Consider the following 23370-nt stretch of genomic DNA (forward strand, 5'->3'; position numbering starts at 1 on the left):
TGTTAAACATTCATCAGGTGATACAGTCAAAAATGGTCATGCCGACACCCCTCCCCCAAATGGCCAGTGATGGGCCTGGAAAGAAGAAGAGTTGGTTCTTATATGTCATTTTTTTCCCTACCAGAAGGAGTGTCCAGGTGGTTTACAATCTCCTTCCCATTCCTCTCCCCACAACAGACACCCTGTGAAGTAGATGAGGCTGAGAGAGCCCTGATATTATTGCTTGGTCAGAACAACATTATCAGTGCTGTGACAAGCCCAAGGCCACCCAGCTGGCTGCATATGGGGGAGTGCAGGATCCGCCCACCAGATTAGCAGTCCATACTCCTAACCACTACACCAAGCTGGCTGGGAAGGGGAGGGGCCCCCATCTGGGTATATGCACAGCTCTGCTTTCCAACCATATTCTGCATGATTGCACCACACTTGGAGTTTCTGGAAGCCTGAAGAATAGTTCAGGAGTTTCTGAACAGTAAATAAAATTGAGAAAGGCTGATCTATAGCAAGGGCTGATTTTGTAAACATTACTGAGATGATATATGTCAAGTTCCCTGAAGACATCAAATACATTATATCAGTGGCAAGTTTACTAATTGTCATATTTATTATCCTGTGGAACATGCTCAGGGATTAGAACATAACCTCAGCACAACTCTGCTTACAGCAGGCGTCCCCAGTAATGCAGACCATGTGAGCGTTCTTAGAATTTTGAAAAAGGACAGCAGGCAGCACCATAAAGTTCCATCAGGAAGGCACACACATAATGGCTGCCATGATGACTGAGGTGAATCATAAAATTCTGGAAAGTTCACAACGTATTAAGAGGTTCCAAGTAAGTGTCCTCCTACGAGGGAGGCCGCTGTTCCTGCATGGGCACCAAGATGACATTTTACCTTCTGAATCAAGATGTTCTCCAAGAAAATGGAGGAAAGCCAGGACTGGCTCTCTGCTTTGGTTTACTCAGACATACTGTTTTCAGGAGTGGTTTGTGTAGCCAGGGAAATCCAAGGTTGCAGCTCTAAATCAACCGGCTTGCATGTGTGTCCGGCAGCTAACCAATCGCCTCTCATCCCTCACCCCCGGCCACCCCCTCCTCCTTCCACTTCCCTCCGAGGCTCAGAGGCTGCAGATCCCTGCTGTGTGAGAGCTGCCCCTGCCAGTGAGTTCCCTTCCTGGGGCCCTTCAGTCTGTAGCTTTTCCAGGTCCTAGGAGAAGGGAGAGGCCACCCAGAGAGTTCTTCCACCACCACCCTCAATCTAGCACCCGTTGTATTCCTGAATGAAATGGGCTTGTCCCCTAGTGACCATATATTATCATGCTGACGTTCCCCCCACCCATCCTAAAATGACCAATGAAAGACCTGGAAGGGGTGGGAAGGGGAGGGACCCTGGGTGGACATGTACACAGTTATGCTTTCTAACCATATTCTGCACAATAGTACCACTTCTGGGGTTTCTTTAAACCTGAAGAATATTTCATGGGTGTCATGGGTGTCTCAATGATTAAAAAAAACATTGAGAAAGGCTGCTCTACACTCTTGATCCTACTGTCGAGGGGGGGGGGTACATGTCAACAGATTTCTGGTTCACCTATCAGGACATTTCCAGGTACCTGATAGCTGTGGGAAGACCTAGCAAAAACTTTTTTCCACTTCAAATTATGCCTCCTCACCCAATCTGCTCAGTTCTCCTTGCCTACAAAGATCCAGAATGTTTTGTTATACCCCAGACATTTTATTTTTCATGAAAAATGAAAGGGCCATAATCCTATCTATCTCTTATTGACACTGATCTTAACAATGAAACAGAAGAAAGAACCCCTCACGACTAGTTAGACGCTGTTTCTAGCTTTTCTTAAACTCATGCAGATTGTGAACATAGGGACCACCAAGTTGTCCCTCTCTTACCAGCCTTTCAAGGGACCTGTGTGCTCCCTTTAGTACTACAGCAATATCAACTCTTGGGGGTTATATTTTCCAGTGGAGGCCGCCATTTTGTTTCCTTCTTAATGTCAGAAGGCCTTGGGTTCAATGTGATTCCAGCTCTTCTAGGTATCAGCTAATCTAACTGAGCCTGCAGAGCTGGCACAAAGAGTTGCCATCTTTGGGTTTGGAAATATCTGGAGATTTTGGGGGTGGTGCCTCAGGAGAGTAGGGTCTGGGGAGAATCATAGAGTCCAACATCCAAAGTGGCCACTTTCTCCAGGTGATCTCTATCACCTGGAGATCAGCAGTAACACCACCAGACCCCCAGCTACCACCGGAGCATAATAAAGACATGAGGTTTTAGCTTCATATCTCTCGCTTTTTAGCATCCAGCTTGATTAGGAGTTCTGAGCAACCCAAAAGCTTGTGTGTCATTTTGTTTGATTCTAACTAAGGATACTACATGGTTGCATGGTCTTTTCCTTGGACCAATGCATCTATCTGTAATCTCTGTCAATTGGTTGAGTAATGGATGAGGGGGAGGTGAGATTTCAGGATTGGCATTCAAAGCCAGAATGTCAAAATTGGCTACTGCTAACTGTCATAACACCCAAGAGTCCAGGACTCAAGGTCTCCCTTCCAGACTGCAGGCCTATTGACCATCACTGCAGGAGAACCAGTTCCTTTGCAAGGGAGGCCAGTTCATTGCGGTGTAAGCCTTCATTCTGCATTCCCTCGGTGTCTTTTACATCATGTGCCCCCCCCTCCCAAACTGGGTGGCTTAGCTGAAAGATTCTTTAACCACATTTGCATTCCTGAGGCAAGCACTTTGGCATTAATTCATCTCTTGTACAAGGGTTTCCTTTCCTCTGCTTTCACTTCCAGAAGCCTAAAATGAATTCAGCAAGAGAGTCCTTCCTTCTCTCAGCACTGCATGTGAACCCACCAAGCCTACCTTTCCTTCTACTCCCTGAATCCAGTAGCACCGCCTTGCTTGGTTATTCGAAATTATTTAAAAAAAAAATTTTTTTTTTTGTTCTTGTGGTTGGGCTCCGTTTGCAGCGGTAATGGCCCGACCACTTCTGCCTCCAGATGCACCGAGGCACTTAGGTCTAGTGGCTCATCTCCCTGCAGGGCGAGCATCGGATTTAAAAAACAACCACCGCCACCTAATATTCATATGACAAGAAGAGTGAGGGAGGGGGGGGGAAACCTTGGGAAGATTTAGGCACAGGCTTTGAGTCACAGATGCTCTCTTTCCATAATCTGTATTCTGATCTCAGCGCCAGCAGAGCTGTGATCAGAATAACCAAGGTCTCATCAAAAATTCAGGCCGTATTGACTTCCCTGCATTCAGCTGCCGTTGTGTGCTGTTCAAAAGCCTCGTGGAAAAAAAAAGAAGGAGGGGAAAAAAGGAACCCACTTTCCTTTCACAGCCACAAACGGTGAGGAAATTTCGCTGCCGGAAGGGACTCTATTTCTATGACAGTCGTGCAGGGCATTGAACATCCCTTTTATTGTCAACCGGGTCCATTTTTAAGCAACTGGGTATTTTATTTCGGGAGGGACGCTTGACGGTTTGACCAGTTTAATAGTGGCACTGGAGCCAACGTAGGAGACACAAGGCACTATAAGAAACCTGAGGACAATAAATGCCCCCCTCCCTTTGGTCAGTCTCCTCAGATAGGAGGGGTAGAACAGGAGACATGCCTCACAACTACGTAACAGGTACTGTCCAATAGGTACCTGCGACACATGAACACAACTGCAGTCGCTGTGACAAAATGTGTTCCCCAGTTGTCCTTGCTGTGACAAAGAAAGGTAAGAAGTTGTAGTCACTGCTGAAGTGATAACATTTGAGGCAGACTGCTAAGGCTGTACCATCTGCCTGGGCAAAGCAAACACTGGTACATAGCAAATGAAGCAAAGGACAATCCCCCAGGAAGTTCTGCTTCATGAGCCCCACTGAGGATAAACAAAAACGCAAAACAGTAACAGGTTACAACGATGCCTGTTACCCTAACTTATAGAAAGTTGTTACACAAATACAGCTGTTCTCACTTGTTCTGATTTGATCTGACTTTACCGTTATTATATGTAACATTGAAGAAAATGTACAGGCAATGTTTTAAAAGATGGAAAAATATCGGGGAATTTTGAGGGCAGTGGTGGGGAGACTGTTTTCCTCTCTACGAAAAATTATTTTGGGTGGGGGTTGAGATATAGGCTACACTTTCCTATCAAACCTCAGCTTATTTTAATACTTTAAATTAAAAGGCATCCTGTATAATTTAAACCAACAGAAAACTGCACTGATTGTCATATTTATGGAATTTAGAACAATGCTGGAAGCACATTGGAAGCAAAGTTTGCCAACGTATGCCATGAGAAAAAAAAAATTAAAGCTGCAACCTGGTACCCCTTGTGCTACCTTAGCGCATAGATGTTCATTCTGGCCATGTGAGGGGAAGGAAACAATAAAAACTAAAAAACAAAACACAAACAAAAAAATGTTTGTTATTTGGATATCAATCATCTTATCTGATATAGCCATAAAAGTGCTAGCACCATATCTGGATACTGAGCAAAACATCATAAAACTAAAATCACTGCCCTCTTTAATATTATTACAGTATAAAATGCTAATAAATAATATATTGTATTATACGCAGTATACCAGCTTGGAATTGTGGTTAAGTGCGGCAGCCTTTAATCGGGAGAACTGGGTTTAACTCCCTACTCCCCCAAATGCGGCCAGCTGGGGGATGCTGGGCTAGTTACAGTCATAATAGAACTGTTCTCCCGGAGAAGTCAGAGCTCTCCCAACCTCACCTATCTTACAGGGTGTCTGCTGTGAGGAGAAGAAGGGAAGGCGATTGCAAGCTGCTTGGAGACTCCTTCGGGCAGTGAAAACCAGGGTACAAAAAAACAACAGTTATTTTCTCCCTCTTAAAGTTATTGAGGACAGAATTATATTTGAAGGAACAATGAAAATATCCCTGAAGATATGTTGGAAATTTCTATGTTAGAGAATGGTAATTCCTGTTTTGTAAATTGTATTACGTAACATTTCTCATTCTGTACTTGAGTAAGTAAAAGCATTTCATTCATTCCAAAAGCAAGCAATGTTCTATTGGTTTTTCTCAGTGCTCTTCAAAATATCCAAATATTTCCACTGAAAAAAGAGACAGGGAAAGGGAGGGAGGGAGGGGATCTGGTGATGCTCAGGATCCTTAGAATGATGCAATCCTATTTAGTCCACATTTCTAAAGTCATTATCTATTAATTTTTAAGTATTTATTTAAAAATTTCAATCAAGCAGCAGGGAAGTGTCCTCGTGGAAGTGGCTGTCTATTGGAAAACACGTTAAGAATGTTAATGAGAAAATAGAACTCCCAAAGATAAGGCTTTAAACATGAAACATAGCAGCTTTCCTTCAAAAAATTTGCTGGCAGTTTATGAAACTTAAACCCAAGATATAATACAGCTAATATACCACAATACATATTGGGAGATTAAAAATACACAAAATGAACATATGGACACAGCTCCCAGTGAAAGACTATTGGATTCCATCCGGCCCATTTTCCACCAGTGCCCACAGTAAGACAAAAACTTTGGTTTGCTTGACCAATATCTCTTTACTCCTCATAAAGCCTGTTTTTGGCTTTCAAGGATACGGAAAAGCAACCTGGCCCCCAGAGCTTCGAAATCTACTCTTCACTGACTCAGTAGCCAAGCCAGCTGCCAACCAGGTCATGACTTCTCGTAGGCTGGAACCAGTGTTTTCCTCAAGTGTATCTCTACGCAGTATGCCTAGAAAAAAATATAGTCCCAATGGCTCTGTTCAAACCAAACAAACAAAAAAACACACTATGATTTTATGTGGTTAGGTTAGGAAAACCAGAATTCAGCTCACAGACTAGCATCCCGGTGGGTCTTGATGATCGTTCAGTCCTGGTTTCTGTGCCTTTGTCCCTTCACCGAATGCCCCTGCAAAGAACCCCACTCAGAGTAAAGAGCCAGCTTGGTGTTGTGGTTAGGAGCGAGGACTTCAAATCTTGTGAGTCGGGTTTGATTCCCCGCTCCTCCTCCACGTGCAGCCAGCTGGGTGACCTTGGGCTTGCCACTGCCCTAATAAAGCTGTTCTGACCAAGCAGTAATGTCAGGGCTCTCTCAGCCTCACCTACCCCACAGGGTGTCTGTTGTGGGGAGAGGAAAGGGAAGGTGATTGGAAGCTGCTTTGAGACTCCTGGTAGAGAAAAGCCGCATATAAGAAGCTGAGTGTAGAAGCATGTGTGCTCTTCAGCTTGTTTCCCCTAAATCTTGCTTAGCACAAATTCCTGAGCCATTGTCTTTCTGAAAAAAATATAAACTGAGTGCTGTTATCATCTTATTATTAATTATTATTACTTTGATACACCATCCCTCCCAACGAACAGGCCCAGGGCGTTTCACAACATGCATAGGCGTCATTTATAAAATCACAATTTAAAACATTCGTAAAATGGATCGTGCTCCCCTTGTTTCCTCGTTGGCTCATCAATCCGCCCCTAGTTCTCTTTAATCGGGGTTTGGTTCGGTGGAAGGAATAACCCAGAGATGAATAACATCACTGATTGGAGGCCAAGAAATTAAACAAATTGAGGATTTGCTGGCACTGCTTCTTTTCCTTTATGCGCACATGGAAGGAGTGCACATGTGTTATAGGAACTCTAAAAGGGTGGAGGTGAATAGAGGCTGTTGACAACGAACAGTGAGTGAATATTCAGACTAGGAGCCAAGGGTACGGTCAGCAAGACCTTTCGTGAGAGATGGTTAAAAGGTAAGAGGATCTCATTTCGAACCACTCTAGTCTGGCATCCCAGTATCTGGAACTATCTGGGAACCAGCCAGGATATCACCGCTGTCTATCACGTGAAGCCAGACTTCCAGTGGTTAAGAATCCAACTTCAAACCATGGCTTTAGATCTCAGCTTTGACCATGATTCACGAGGAGGATGAATGGATTAATGGATGATTAATGATCCATAGTTTAACTGAACCTTATTTTTACACTATGTCTGAACCAAGCCAAAAGCGTACATGTGAACCAGGTTCCATTCAAGCACACTGATTTCTGCAGGAGAGGACAAAGCACCTAGTTAACATTTGCTTTGAAATGAATAGCACTTGACAGTAATTATTTTTGGTTGGGCAGCACTGGAGTATCACCTACATAAGAAGATCCATCACCCGTTGTAACTAAAAATGCTTAGATTTAAGCCTATTTTACCACCTTGACACAATGAAATTGTGGAGGTGGCTGCTGCCCTTCACATTGAGATGTTATCTCTGTTCTTGGGCCATTTCATCCCATTCAACAAATGGGCTAGGATTAGAAGAAGAGCTGTTTTGCTTTGATTTTATTGCCCTGCCTTTCCCTACCTGAAGGAGTCCCAAAGCAACTTACAAACAACTTTCCCTTCCTTTCCCTCTGAGATAGGTGGGGCTGAGAGAGTGCAAACAGGACTGCTCTGCAAGAACAACCATTGAATACTTATTGAGAAACGTCCTTCAGGAGAAAGGTCAAGAGGACAGCTTGGCCTCTGTACCAGAGCTAGAAGGGGAGGCCAAGTACAGAAGCCAAGCTGTCCTCCTAACCTAGAGGAAGAATAGCTTTACAGGAACTGTGATTATTCCAATGAGACACCACATTTCATCCCATTGGTTGCAATCAATATCGGTCCAAGGAGTCATGGTTTGGCTCAGTAGAAGAGCTTCTCCTTTGTATACAGAAGGTCCCAGGTTCAATCCCTGGTATCTCCAATTAAAAGGATCAGGGAACAGGTGATGTGAAAGACCTTTACCTGGGATCCTGGAGGCCCACGCCCAGGCTGAGCAGACAATACGGACTTGATGGACCAATGGTCTGAATCAACCTATGATACCTTTGTGTGTGGGGTTACAGGTTTGTAGGCCTGGCCTAACCGGCTTGCAGTTCAAGCCAGAGTGTCACACAGAAATCTACAGGCACATTTATAAACTCACTATTCCCCCCCACCACCACCACCTCCGTGCCATGACAGCTCTGACTTTCCGTAATGTGATAATATTATTTTTGAGATCAGTTAAGGTGTAAAATGTGCGCGCGCCGAAGTCTTCAATATTAATAAGTCTTGTAACTTAGCGGTTCCTCGTAGCTCCGAATTCTTGAGCGCAACTAGAAAGGGCACTTATCCTGAAAAATCTAATAAATTTACAGTTTTATATACTTCCTTCAATTGTAAAAGTCTTGTTCAATAAACTTTAAAATGCCACTATAGAGCAATAACACAGACGGTATAAAGCCAGCCCAGGGAAAGCTGTGCAACTGGAAATTGTTCCCCTTTCTGCTAGAGCAATAAAGTTTTATATGTTTGAACTGACTGTAAAAAGGTTTGAATGTTGGCAACTGGGGAATAATCTGTCTTCTTTATAGTTATTATCATATTTCCCACAAGACCCCTTGGTCTGTGTCAATCCTTCTTGTATATGACACCTTTGTACTGTCAGCGAAAGCTAGAATACTTGGTGTTGTGTGCGGGAGTGTGTGTTTTTCATCCTATAGGTCTTGTGTCTGTATTCCTTCAGATTACGGCTCGCAGGAATAAATTACTTGTGACAAGCTTCAATTGCACATTTTACCAAATAAAGCTAAGACGGAGCCGCTTTTTCTCGGGGAAGGAGGGGAAGAATTAATAAACAAGCATATTTACTCGTCACTTCATTCAAATGTGATTCAGAGAGGTTTCGAGGCAGGAGACGCTCATGGATGAGGATTTGCAAGAGCGCTTCTAAAGGTGGCAAGTGGGGTGGTGGAGAGGACAAATGGATCCATTTGGGTTGCGGAACTCAACCTCTTGAAGCAGGCCTTCCTCAATTGCATGTTCCTCCTGAATAGATAGAAGGATCCTGTGAAACACCAGTGGAACACTTACGGTTCCTCTGGAAGAAAATGAATGAATGAATGAATGAATGAATGAATGAATGAATGAATGAATGAATGAATGAATGAACGAACGAACGAATGAATGACAACAGTGACCCAGTAAACATTGTGTACTTGAGCTTTCAAAAGGCTTTTGACAAGCTACCTCACCTATGACACCTGAGTCAGTTTAGCAGTCATGGGATAAGAGGATGGGTTCCCTTATGGCTTAAAAACTGGCTAAATGATAGGAAGCAAAGGGTAGGAACCAATGAACAGTGCTCACAACAGAAGGAGCAGTATCGGGGCGGGTATGACTTAATTTATTCATCAGTCATCTGGAACTAGGGGTGAGTAGTGCAGTGGCCGAGTTTGCAGATGTCACACATTTTATTCAGGATGATGATGATGATGGTGATGATATTTATTTCCTGCCACTTCCAAAGCCGGTTACAATGTCCAATAAAACCTATTAAAACACCCATGAAAAGACATAAAATCACAGAAACCGGCCACCACCACCCATCCCCACTACCAGAGAGGTGAGGAAGGAAGTCAAGATGATTCAATTTACTATTCACACCTGGGGGGGGGGGATCTTCCTCGCCCCTCCGGTAGTGGCTGACTGGGAAGAGCTCCAAGAGGATTTTTACAAACCGGATGAGCAGACAACAATGTGGCAAATGAGGTTCAATACTAGTAAGGGTAAGGCAAGCTTTCTCAATCAGGGTTTCATGAAATCCTAGGATTTTCTTGACGGCCCAGGCAGGGTTTTCCAAATGTTTAGGAGTTAATTTGTAAATATATTTTTTAATTTTTAAAAAACATTTATTGTTGACCAAATATGACCATGTTGACCCGCCTAAACCTTCCAAAATGGCTGATGGGCCTGGAGAGGGTGGGAAGGGGAGGGGCCTAGGGTGGGTGTGTCCACAGCTCTGCTTCCCCACCATATTCTTCATGATCGTGCAATTTCTGGATTTTCTTGAAGCCTGAATAATGTTTCTGGGGTTTCTCACTGGTAAAAAGGTTGAGAGAGACTGGTATATGGTAATGCACACTGGGACAAAAAACAAACAAACTTCAAATACAGGTGAATAGGGTCTGAACTTGCTAAGACCGAGAGAGGGAAAGGTCTTGGAATGGTAATGGTTGACACTCAATGAAAGTGTCAAGGCAGAGGGCTGCAGCGGTGAGAAAGGCAAACTGTCAGGGATTCTTAGGGAAAGAATTGAGAATTTTAAAAGTCAATATCATAATGCCCCTGTAGAGATCTATGATGTGGCCTCATTTACGGCCTTTCAAGGCAAGAGATGTTCAGAGGGGGTCTGCCATTGCTCATCTCTAATGTAACAACCCCAGACTGCCTTGGTGGTCTCCCATCCAAGTACCAGGTCCAACCCCACTTAAGCTTACAGGATTTGACAAGACTGGGCTAGCCTAGGCCATCCACATTAGGACTCTTTCTGCACATGTAAGATAAAGCAATTTCAATGCACTTTAGACGTAGATTTTCCTCTTCTGCATAGGAAAATCCAGCTACAAAAGCACTGCAAAAGTGCATTATCCAGTGTGTGCAGAATGGGTCCAGGATGAAATACCCATCATGTGTCTGGAAAATCTCCCCGACACACACACACACACACACACACACACACACACACACACACACACACACACACACACTGTGAGAGGCAAAGCAACTTTCTTACGCCTTAGTGACTACAGAGAAAAAGCTCCCCGGATGAAGGCTTTGGTGCATGTCTGCGATGGTACAGTGGAGCACGGAAGAACAGAAAAAAATTAAGTCTGGATGAAATAGACCTTGGGATGAAGGAAGGCAGCTTTACAGAACGAAAGCCCAGCTCAGCAGGCAGTTCTCCTGAACAAAGAATGGGGATCTCAAGGGCACTCCTGTCAGGGCAGTTGTGCGGGAGCATTTTCTACTGGACTGTCAGAAGAGCTAAGCGGTGGGGCCAAAGAAGAGGCCCAACCTGAACACATTTAAAAACTGCCAGAGACTTGGCATGCTATGAACTCTGAAACAAACACGATTGCTATTTCTAGCATTAAGGGATACAATGGGTATAATAGCACTAATTCGCTCAAACTGGGAAGTGGGGGGAATTATTTAGAGTCATAAAAACCATAGAGTTGGAAGGGGCCATACAGGCCAACCCCCTGCTGAATGCAAGATCAGCCTAAAGCATCTAGGATAAGTCTCTGTCCAGCTGCTGCTTGAAGACTGCCAGTGAGAGGGAGCTCCCCACCACCCGAGGCAGCTCATCCCATTGCTGAACTAAAGGTAAAAGGTAAAGGTATCCCCTGTGCAAGCACCGAGTCATATCTGACCCTTGGGGTGACGCCCTCCAGCGTTTTCATGGCAGACTCAATACGGGGTGGTTTGCCAGTGCCTTCCCCAGTCATTACCGTTTACCCCCCAGCAAGCTAGGTACTCATTTTACCGACCTCGGAAGGATGGAAGGCTGAGTCAACCTTGAGCCGGCTGCTGGGATTGAACTCCCAGCCTCATGGGCAAAGCTTTCAGGCGGCTGCCTTACCACTCTGCACCACAAGAGTGCAGAGTGCAATTGCTGAACTAGACTCCTAGAATCCTAGAGAGGGAAAAGGCCATGCAGGCCATCTAGTCCCACCCCCTGCTCAATGCAGGATCAGCCTCAAGCATCCAGGATAAGGAACTCTCCAGCTGCTGCTTGAAGACTGCCAGTGAGGGGGAGCTCACCACCTCCTGAGGCAGCCCATTCCACTGCTGAACTAGAATCATAGAGTGGGAAGGGGCTACACAGGCAATCTAGTCCAGCCCCCTGATCACTGCAGGATCAGCCTCAAGCATCCAGGATCAGCCTCAAGCACAGGTTGACTACCCCTGCCTTAGGGTACAGAAAAGCAGGGTATAAAGGCTTTTTCTCAGTGAAACAATGATCTGATTCAGTTTAAGAGGCCTTCATATGTACATATATGTAATTGGGCTGCATTCCCTCTCCCTCCAATAAAAGGATACTGCTTGTATGGAACTCGGGGGGGGGGCAGCTTCTACATGGAAACCAGCATAGGCCTTGCTGCTCAGATTCAACTTTTGATGCTCTCTGTCCATCAATTCATAGGGGGAGGGGGGACCCGTCTGGTTGGGGAAACAAATTCCCTACAAACCACAGACATTACTGCTAAATTATGTACCCAGCATCCCAAGAGATCTTCAAATGGTAGCCTTATATATTATTACTGCTGACAGATTGGTCTGTGCTAGTTAATATAAGCAAAAAATAAGACCAAGATTCAAGACGGGCGGTTGAAAGTAAAAGCGACACAATTTTTGGTGAAATTAATGGCTTACATATTGCCATTCTACAAAACAGAGATAGATCCAGATTGGATCGATGGCTGGGGGTTATAGAGAGGATGGAACTGGTAACAGAATAGTTAGAAGCAGAGTTAGAGTTATCCGTGTTGATATTCTAGTTTTCATGGTCAACTGGATAGTCTGCAGCGGGTAAACTCCTTGAGGGAGAATGATTTTGTATGTTTTTGTTCCTTTTTCTCCTCTTTGATGTTGTTGTGGCTTAATAAACCATAATCAAAAATTAAACAAAAGTAATCGCAACCATGGGTCTCCTGCAATATCATTTAGCTCCATTCTCCACACCAATGAATGAGATGTACCTTGAAATGAGCTTAAGTACATAGTTATAATTAATTTTTGTAGGATTCCAGAAGGGTAACCATGCTAGTTGGTTGGAGCAGAAGGAAAACAGAAGTTGCCGAATTTATCCAAATGTCACTTTCTGGGGAACCAGAATTCATTGTGTCCAATGGATTGTGTCCAGAGACCTAGCTGCCTTAAGTCCATAAGAATAACCAAAATTAAAAGCGGTTTGCCAGTATTATCATCCTAGCCACAATTCAGCATTTAAATACTGTTTCCTCGAGAGTCCTTCACCTACATTTTCTCTACAAACACACAACAAACTTGTAAGGCTAGGTTGATTCTTCAACCTCTGATCCATTTTAAAAATAAATCTGTAATTAATTTGCAACACACGCCAGCAAATAGTAGCAATGTGAAAATCTGTGCACGCCACACACAAAGAAACTGACTTTACCACTCAGATAATTTAGAATTCTCCATTTTAAATATTTACGTCCTGTCTTATTTCCTTTGGACTCAAAGCCAGCTCACGGTGCTGCTACAAGTCATAGGAGACCAAATATAAAAGCCCATTAACAGTCAAAAATAAGGTACACGTTTTCAAAACGCACAGCTCAAATCTGCCAAGACAGCTTGCATTCCTTCTGGAAATAGAGCTGTTTTAAATGTCTTCCAAATGTTGGCTGGAGAAAGTGACCTTTTGGGGAGGATGTTCCAGAAGATTCGTGTACAGACATCCCTAAAAGATGGCACCACTAGCGTATGGGACCCTAAGCAATTCAATCATTATTTTATTTTAGAATTGTCTGTATCTCAGATTATGGATGCTGACCCACCATCACTGCGCGGGTTTTGTGTGTGATCGTTCCTGATTGATGGCAAACCTATGTATTAATGACCTCCAAAATGGCCTCTCATTATCAGGCATGCTCAGGACTTGCAGACTGAAGGCCACAGCTTCCTTTATTACCACCACTAAACCCCCACATGACTGATCGGCCACATCCTCGTGTGACAAGACTAGCCATCGTGGCGCATTTCATTCTGTCCGCAGCAGCGCCGGCCTGCATGTCACAACCGGTCACATGCTACTGGCAGATGCCAGGAATGGGCAATGTAGAGACAGAGGGTCAACTTGATTCAAAGCCCCAAACCGGGAATTCCCAACCAGGGATCCACAGACCCCTACGGGTCCGCAGGAGCTCTGGAGGAGGATCAACGGCCTTTCTCCTCCTACCTTAACGGACTCAGCCACAAGCTAAGGAACCGGCCTCTTCCAATGCTCCCCCTCCCAAGTGTGAGTGGGTTCTCTTGTGGTTTATGCATCTGCATGCCTACTCTGCCTTAAACCACCTGCTGTCTCTCCCCTATTCAGTCCTCTTCAAACCTACCTGTTAACATAGGTGGTGATGTAACTTTTGGGGGCATGGCAGGGAGGCATGGACCGCTTCCAGGGTTCCTCAAAGCCTGAAAAAAAATGTCAGGGGCTTTTCCATAGTCAAAAGCTTGAAAAAGGCGGCTCTAAACAGTCTGGGACCATTATACCTATGGGTCCACCTTTACCACAATGTCCCCCAGAGGGCATTAGGACATAGCCAGGAGAACCTGGCTCAGGATCCCTGGCCCCAAGGAGATTAGATTGGCCTCAGCCAGAGCCATGGCCTTTTCAAACCCGGACCAGGCCTACTGGATGTTATGTCCACTACGGCCAGAGCCCTCCAAGACCCGAGACAGGTCCGGAGGGCTTATACAATAGAGCTATTCTGCCAGGCAAAGTGCTGAGGCCTATGAAGCATATGATCCACTGGCCTCCCTGTCAGAAACTACTGACCAACTGAAACGGCCATCTTATGATCTCCCCCTCACTCACACACACACACACACACACACACACACACACACACACACACACACTTTTCCCATGGTAGAAGAGTGGGCAGTCAGTTTAATTCTGATTTAATCCTTACTATTTAATCTACAGTTCATTTGAATTCCTCTTTTGCATCGAGTTTTATGTTTTCACCCTACGTCCGTTCGCCCCGAGTCTCACAAGACACGGCAGAAAATACATTTAATTATAATTATTATGATAATAATTCTCAACAGGCGGGCATCGAAGGGCCAACTAAACACAACAGCGGCGCAGCGGAAAGCCTTCCCCATGGGGGCTTTGAAACTGGCGGCAGACACATTTAAACGGGACTGCGGCCCCTACAAAAGAACTAGGTGGCACACCCCGCTTTCGTGCTACTCGATGGCTTGGCGCTGGAAGCAGACCCTTTTAAGCGAGGCACTGCCGGGGTACAGAAGCCCCACGGGTGAATATTTTGCTAGCATTGTGCTTAGATCAGGGGTAGTCAAACTGCGGCCGTCCAGATGTCCATGGACTACAATTCCCATGAGCCCCTGCCAGCGAACGCTGGCAGGGGCTCATGGGAATTGTAGTCCATGGACATCTGGACGGCCGCAGTTTGACTACCCCTGGCTTAGATCGTGCCTAAGGCTCATGTAAATTATAGTCTGGCTAAATGCTGGATGAAATGCATTCTGATTCTGAGCCTGTTTCCCATTCCAAACCAAGGGGTCAGGGCAGGGGTATGTTCAGCACTTCTGGTACAGCTTTACTCTCTTCCGTACACAACTGACATGGTTCTGCCCTTGGGGCAGAAACTGCAGAAACTGCCCCACACACTTTGGCCCAGCGTCCACGAGGGCTTTGCACCCAAGCGAGCTCGGCCTGCGCCAGGGGAGCGATAGATGTGCCAACTTAGGGCGGCCTGCTGTTTACACATCGCCTTTACACCCACGCCACCTATCATAGCGATGCCTATTCCACAGACAACAGTCAAAATGAAAACATCCCACAAATGCACACAACACTCCCTCCCCCGCCCCTCCGAACCTTTCCGGGGAATGGAGGAGAGCCGCAAGGGTTAAGTCCATCTAGTAATAAGCATTTCTGTTCTGGCGCGTTGCAAGAGCCCATTACCTCCCGCCACATTACCTCATTCATTTCTTATATGCGGATGGTTTATTTTCCCATGAGCACCCTGGCTCTCAGACATGGCTAGTATAAAGTCCCCTCCCTCTCCTCTATTTCTCTATCCATCACATTTAACACTCTGACAGTAACAGTCTATAATGTTTCTATTCTACAAAACCGCTCTGTCAACTCCGGGCTTCCAGAGCAGCAACTGAGGAAAATAAATAACATCAACGCTGCAGACGACAGCATCACAGCTTGCTTTCTGCTGGGGGTTTATACTTTTATTTTATTTTACAATGCAGCCGGGGGGGGGGTTGTTGAGAAGGGGGGGGAATGTGCATGCATGGAGAAAAGAGCAGGATCATCACTGTTTAACGGGGGCAAAGGAATCTGGGTAGCCTCTCCTGGACCACACTCATTCCTGCCCGAATCTACTGTCATTCCTTCACAGGGCCATGAGAAAGATCCAGCGTTCCCCGATTCCTCTTGGGTTTGTTCCTCGGAAGCAAGGAAGAAACATTCTAAAGAAATATCCGGAAGAAGTTCCTGACAGTTAGAGCGGATTCTCAGTGGAACAGGCTTCCTCAGGAAATGGTGGGTTCTCCATCTTTGGAGATTTTTAAACAGAGGCTGGATAGCCATCTGACAGAGAGGCTGATTCTGTGAAGGCTCAAGGGGGTGGCAGGTTACAGTGGATGAGCGATAGGGCTGTGAGTGTCCTGCATAGTGCAGGGGGTTGGACTAGATGACCCATGAGGTCCCTTCCAACTCTATTATTCTATGATTCTATGATTCTAAGAACTGCGTCTCTGAAGGCCTCCCTCCCCTAAATTTGTTTTCTTAAGGTCCATTCTCAGTCCTGACCTGCATGGCCCCAACTATCATGATTTGATCTCGGAAGCTACGCAGGGTATTATTTGGATGAGCGACCCCTGAACGATACCGGGGTTGTGATGCGGAAGCAGGCAAAGGAAAGATACTTCCGAGTGTCTCTTGCCCCCAAAATGTTACAGAGTTGCCAAACAAATCCAGAGTCCAGTGGCACCTTTAAGACCAACAAAGATTTATTCAAGGCGTGAGCTTTGGAGTGCAAGCACTCTTCCTCAGACTGCGAACTATCATCATAACAGTGGAAAAATAAAGCAAAAGTTTATTCTGTTCCCTGTGCAAGTTTCTTTATAAGGTTGATGGAGTTCCATTCCAAGCCTTCCATGTGATGCCTTCCATAAGGATAGATTCAAGTGGGTAGCCGTGTTGCGAAAGTCAGCTACGACTTGATGGCAATTAAATAGGCCCTTTCCCACATTACCAAGTCCTTATTTTGCTACCATGAGGAATTTCCATCAGGGATGTGCTGCGAGAACTTAAAATTCCAGAGGCACATGGACCAAATTTTGATCAGGACTGTGCAAAAAGGAGGGTTAAGCCAGTTTGGTGTAGTGGTTAGGAGTGGTGTAGTGGTTAGGAGTGCAGACTTCTAATCTGGCATGCCGGGTTCGATTCTGCACCCCCCCCCCACATGCATCCAGCTGGGTGACCTTGGGCTCGCCATGGCACTGATAAAGCTGTTCTGACCGAGCAGTGATATCAGGGCTCTCTCAGCCTCACCCACCCCACAGGGTGTCTGTTGTGGGGAGAGGAAAGGGAAGGCAACTGTTTCTTACAACTGTGGGGAAGGGCGCAACATACATCCAGACCAAAGCAAAAGTGTGAAGACAGCATGTCCCCATTTACCTTATCTGTGGTTAAAGCAGCTAAGCGTCAATATGGAAGGATGAATCCATTGTCTGCCCAAGAGTTGAAACGGCGATGAGACTAACCTATTTAAAAACAACTATTTAGAAAAGTGTTATTAAAGAGGTGGGATGGGAGTTTTTAACCAGGGGTCTGTGGACCTCTGGGGGCCCACAGGAGCTATGAAGTGGCATGGTATGGGGGGGGGTCCAGACTGTCTTCTCTACGCCTCCTCTTCTTTCCGGCCTACATGAGACAGAGCCACCATGATAGCAGCAAAGGTGGAGGGAGGGAGAAAAAGGAGGGCTAAGGGTGCGGGAAGTGATGTCACTTCTGGGGGCGTGGAAGTGGGCTTGGCCAGCTGACATCACTTCCGGGGCTCCTCAAAGTCTGAAATATTATTTCAGGGGCTCATTCACAGTCAAAAGGTTGAAAAGGGCTGATTTAAGCAAAGGGGGGGGGTGCAATTATGGCTCTTTTGCCTAGACTAGGAATTCCCAACCAGGGCTCCATGAGAGCTCCCCAGGGGCTCCCCGGCCTTTCCCCGAGATCCTGCCTTAATGGACTTGGCCACACTTCCAGAACCAGATCCAGATCTTGGGTTCCTTGAAGCCTGAAAAAAATATTTCAGGGACTCCTCCACAGTCAAAAACAGCTGGCCTAGACTCCGTCAGCCCAAATGGAGATACCCAAGATTTACGCAGGACGGTTTCCTCCCTTCCATCATGTCTGCACAGCTTCTCTTTCACTGGGATCCGTGACAACATTCTGCTTAAAGTGGAGATTTGTAAATCCCATGCGTGACTACAGTCTGAAACATATCTTTAAAAGGTCTATTACTCCTGAAGTTTATTTTGGCCGCTGACGTCCTGCACATTAAAGGGGTGAATCAGAAGTTGAAACAGGTTCAAAGAGAACTGCCAGCCTCCAGGAATTCCAGAGGGGAAGCTGCCCTGCAGCAAAAACAAACAGGAGTCTTGTGGCACCTTAAAGATTACGTTAGTCTTCAAGGTGCCACTAGACTCCTGATTGTTTTTGCAGACCGTAAGGAGGTCAGCCTTTGGGTTCTGTTCCATAGGTGCAGCAAAGGAGCACAGGGGTATTTTCATAAATGCTAGCACAAAAGGGGCATGGACATTCACCCCAGGATTTGTATTAGTAAAGGGAAAGGGAACGGAAAGTAGCAGCCCTAAGAATTGTTTCACATCTGATCCTTCTGGTGTCCTCCTAAGGCAGACTTTCTCAAGGAGGGTTTCCTGAAACCTTGGGGTTTCTTGACAGCCCTGGAAGGATTCCCCAAATAAGTGGGAGTTATGTAATTTAAAAAAAAATTAATTTGTTAATCATTTATCCGGTGATATGACCATATATAGCAGGGGTAGTCAAACTGCAGCCCTCCAGATGTCCATGGACTACAATTCCCAGGAGCCCTTGCCAGCATTCGCCAGCTCATGGGAATTGTAGTCCATGGACATCTGGAGGGCCGCAGTTTGACTACCCCTGATATATAGTCATGTTGACCTGTCCCTCCCCAGATGGCCAATGATAGGCCTGGAGAGGTGGGAAGGGGAGGGGACCCGGGTGTGTGTCCATAGCTCTGCTTCCCAGCCACATTCTGCACGATTGTGCCACATCTGGGGTTTCTCAAAGCCTGAAGAATGTTTCCGGGGTTTCTCAGAAGTAAAAAATGTTGAGAAAGGCTGCCGTAGCAGCCACTTTCTTCTAGCCCAACTGAGATAGCTACTCATGGCTTTCCTTCACCTCTCTGGAGCAAGGAAAGCCCAGGAGACTCTACCTTTGAGAGCCAGTGCGGTTTGATTCCCCAGGCCTCCACATGCAGGCAGCTGGATGACCTTGGGCCAATCAATTTGTCTTAGAGCTCTCTCAGCCTCACCTACCTCACAGGGTACCTGTGGTGAGGAGAAGAAGGGTGAGCAATTGTAATTCGCTTCCTGACTCCTTCGGGTAGTAAAAAGCAGGGTTCCAATGAAAAAAGGTTCTATCTATCTATCTGTCTGTCTGTCTGTCTGTCCGTCTGTCCGTCCGTCCGTCCGTCCGTCCGTCCGTCCATCCAATTTGTCTCCTGCCCCACCTGGCAAGCTGATTCGGGGCCGTTTCCAACATGTTCCAACATCAATACCACAATTCAAATAAATTTCATTTTTGTTTTTGTATTGAAATATGACAATTAAATTAGACGGAAACCTTCAGGTTTCCAAGAAGGGCCCATTCAGTTGCCTCCATCACAGAAGGATGCTTGACTTGCAGGCAGACTTTCAACAGTCTATGACTGCATCCAGTATGACCCAGCGTGGTGTAGTCGTTAAGAGCGGCGGCCTCTAATTTGGAAAACCAAGTTTGATTCCCCGCTTCTCCACATGAAGTCTGCAGGGTGACCTTGGGTCAGTCACAGTTCTCTCAATGCTCTCTCAGGCCCGCCCACCTCACCAGGTGCCAGCTGTGCGGAGAAGAAGGAAAGGTGACTGCAAGCTGCTTTGAAGACTCCTCGAGAGTATAACAAAAAACCCTCTTCTTCTTCGATATCCCAGCATAGCCATTTTAGAACTCCCCATTCTCAACCTTCCCCAAAACATCCACAGGTTCAAGAACACATTGTGTACATCCAAACGCTTGACTACCCAGCAAATGTCCTCAACTTGTCGCTGCATGAATTGTACAGGGGTCCTCCTTGAGAAACCAAGTTTGACTGTGATTCCCATCCAGTACACGCTTGGCAGAAAGCCAGAGTTTGCAGTTGAATCACACGCGAATGGGGTACTAAGTGCGGAAAGGAGACTGCAAAAATGGCTGTCCCCTTTGCATCACGCCCCTGCCCGCAGCCCCTTGCCACTGGGGCCGGGACGTCAGCAGCCAGAGTTGCCGAGGCCTGCCATTATTGCAAAATCAGCAGACACCGCCGCAGTCAGCCCAAAGAATGGGTCGGGGAGGCATGCAATCAGAAGGGTTATCTAATGCTAGCTTCAATCTAATTGAGTCGGTACCATATGTCACCCAGCAATAACATCGCGAGCAGCGTGCAACTGAATACATATTTAATTCACATAATGGGTACAACAGTAGAAGTAATCAAGGCAGTTTGCCATAAGCCATAAAGAAATGTAGCTTGTTCCCTATCAAGAAACATTCAGCAGTTAGGGGGGGGGAGGGAGAGAGAGAAAAGAAAACGAAGACAGAATCATATCGCCGTGAGAGCTAAACACACCCAGCAGAGATTAAAGCGGGGGGCCACGATCGGGCACAAATGAAAATCAATGGGGGAATATGGTGGAGGAATCATTAGCCCTCTTGATATAATTAACTGTAATGGATTTATTGGCAAGACTTGAAATGATTTTCATGTTAAATAGAAGCCCAGAACGTCCCTAGACCGGCCAGTCAGCAGGTCTCCTCCTAAAGAAGAGGTTCTTCTCTCCTCTACGCCTACAGCCATCCCCGTGGCCTCTGAACAATTCGGCCAGCTCCTCCTGGCAGTGCAGGCCTTGGAATGGCAGATGACTGAAAGCCAGGAGCCCCTCCCCTTCATTTCTTCCTGCAATGAGATGATTAATATGATTGTGGAATGCTCATCAATATCTTTGGACAGATCAACTGGCATTTCCATTAAAGTCCTATTAATGTGCACGAGGCACAGCTGTGGACAGGTTAGTGGGCAAAAATAAAGTTCTGACAACGAAGCCGTGGGGGAGCGAGCCCCCGAGCGTGGACCGAACGCCGCTCGGCCCCTTCCGCTCGTTAAAGGCTTCCCTCGACCCGCGTATTTCGATGTATATTTCATGAGGATAAACAAACATTCGTTCCACTTTGGGAAGATGGTTCACTGGGACGCCTTAGCAGCCCAGCCAGCAACGAAGGGACATTAATTTCAATTCTGGTGTTTAAACACTTTGGGGAGGCTGATCGCTCATGCCTGGATTCCCCCCGCAAAGCTCACGGAAGAAAATGGGGGCTGACCGCTGATCCTGCCAGAATTGGGAAGAGGGGATTTGAGGTTCAAGCTGAATGGCTGAGAAAGGCATCTATGGAATAGAGACAAGAGGTTCAGAGGAGGACAAGTTGAGCCAGGTGTTTCATTTCCTTTTGGCATATACTGGTGCAATCAGATTATTGAAATGGACATTGATGATCCTGCATATTTTCCATGCCAATGGTTAGGAGGGACAGGCAGGCAGGCAAGGAGCCTTGCCAAGCCAAAAACCAAGGTTTCGGAGCTGGTCCCATTGAAGATGACCTCATGCCACAAGAAATGCCACAAATTGCATGAAACCGCTTAAAAGGAAGTGTAGCAATTACAGCACACTTTTCAGTCCATGAAGCCATAAGGAAGCTTGCCTAACCCCCCAAAAAATCCGTCTTTTAAAAAAGAAAATCTGATAGAATTCCACAACTTTTTTTACCCAAGCACGCTGATTTTCCATTGAAATTTCTCATCAACCGAAAGTTTTTAAAATGAACTACAAAGTAGGCAGGGATTGGCCAACACTCCTAACCAAACTGGCCACTCTTCATCAGAAAGGCGAGCCTTGTTAGGACACCACATGACCGAGGAGCCTATTTCTCAAGACTAAACATTACCCTCTTTGCTGCCCTCTCCAGTCAAACTTGAATGAGGCTGATACAAAAGTTCTTCTGAAACCTAGGAGGTAGCCAGGATTCTCTGCTCATTTGACCTGCCTCTACAAGTGAAGGACGCTTCATTTGTGTTTGGGCCAACTACAAATGACAGTAGCCATGGGTCTATCCTGTGGACATGAAATCCATTTTGGAATTAGTTGTAGTTCTTTAGAAAATTGTTTTGAGGGGGAGAAGAGCTCTTGGGGTCACCCAATCATGTGCCCAATCCAGATAGGTGCCTTGCAGCAATTTTTTAAAAACTACAAATGCTTCTAAAACTGTGTTGGTGGTCAAGATATTGGCCTCCTTTGATTGCACTTTGACTCTTAGGCTTATTCCATATAGAACAGAACTGTAGCAATAGCTAGGAATGCAGAAGTGTCCACCCCAGCTCCTTTCTTAATTTGTAACGGTGCATTACTATCATGTTATTGCAACATGTCAACTGCCAATTGAGAAGGAAAAAACTAGAGAAAATTCATGGAAACACATAATCTGCAACAATCTGATTGTCGCAGGCAACCTTCATCAGCAGCCACCCCACCAGGGGCCACCCTCGGCCCTGTGGATGCCTCCATCTGTCAGAGAATGGGGTGGCCCGAAGAAAAAGGGTTACAGTGGTGGCTGGCCAATCCCGGCACTCAGCCCAGCTCAGTCCTCTGCCACCATCACCTCAGCTGCCCGCCCCACTTCTACTGGCGCACTGCTTAGGGCAGGACAAAACGGATGTCACATCTGTAGTCATTTCCGTTTTAGGGAGAGCGCCAGTAGATGTGTTTCCACATTAAAAAACAATGAAAAGTTCTCTGATTGCATGGGGTGCTGGTCATGGGGGCCCAGACAATGAAAATGGTGCCAAAATGAGCAGAACCAGGAAAGATCCGTACTTCCTGTCCCTACAGTGTCTACCCCACTTTGATATTATAGTAAACCTGGTATACAGAAGGTCACAGAAAAACTGTGGGATAGCTAAAAGGTATATAAATGCACTACAATGCTATGTGGAAGCAGGGGGGAAACACTGCACATTAACACTCAAGGGGATCTAAAACGCTGTTGTGGAAGTAAACTTTACAACATTACAGGTAAATGAGTGATAGGTCAATACAGATGGAAGGTGCTACAGAGAGGCAGAAATTCATTCATGCTGGCAGATGTCCCTCTCCTTGTGGCAAGCTTGAGAGCCTAAATCCTGTACCAAAGAGGAAGTCTATCATTTCTCCACTGAGAGCAGCCATTCCCCAACCTACATCATCAAAAGGGAGCCTCCACCCTCAATAATTTGAGAAACAGAAGACTACAATGAAGGGAGGGATGTCATTGATGGTGACACTCTAGGAATTTCCCCAATCTTTATGGTAAGGTTCAGAGACTGAAGAGAGACCAAGAAGCGACATAATATCCTCTAAATCACCACATGGGAGTAATGCCATGACACTAGAGATTTTCCGACTCCGTGATTTTTACCATAGAGATTT

The 23370-nt window shown here is 45.9% G+C and overlaps 1 protein-coding gene across 1 annotated transcript in view; it reads right to left on the reverse strand.

Moving 5' to 3' along the window:
* The window catches only part of PBX1 (PBX homeobox 1), a 269247-nt gene that overhangs the window by 134353 nt on the left and 111524 nt on the right, over positions 1-23370 (reverse strand). The gene's annotated exons all lie outside the window — the stretch shown is intronic.

Source organism: Paroedura picta, chromosome 4 (assembly GCF_049243985.1).
Source record: "Paroedura picta isolate Pp20150507F chromosome 4, Ppicta_v3.0, whole genome shotgun sequence".
Taxonomy (NCBI): domain Eukaryota; kingdom Metazoa; phylum Chordata; class Lepidosauria; order Squamata; family Gekkonidae; genus Paroedura; species Paroedura picta.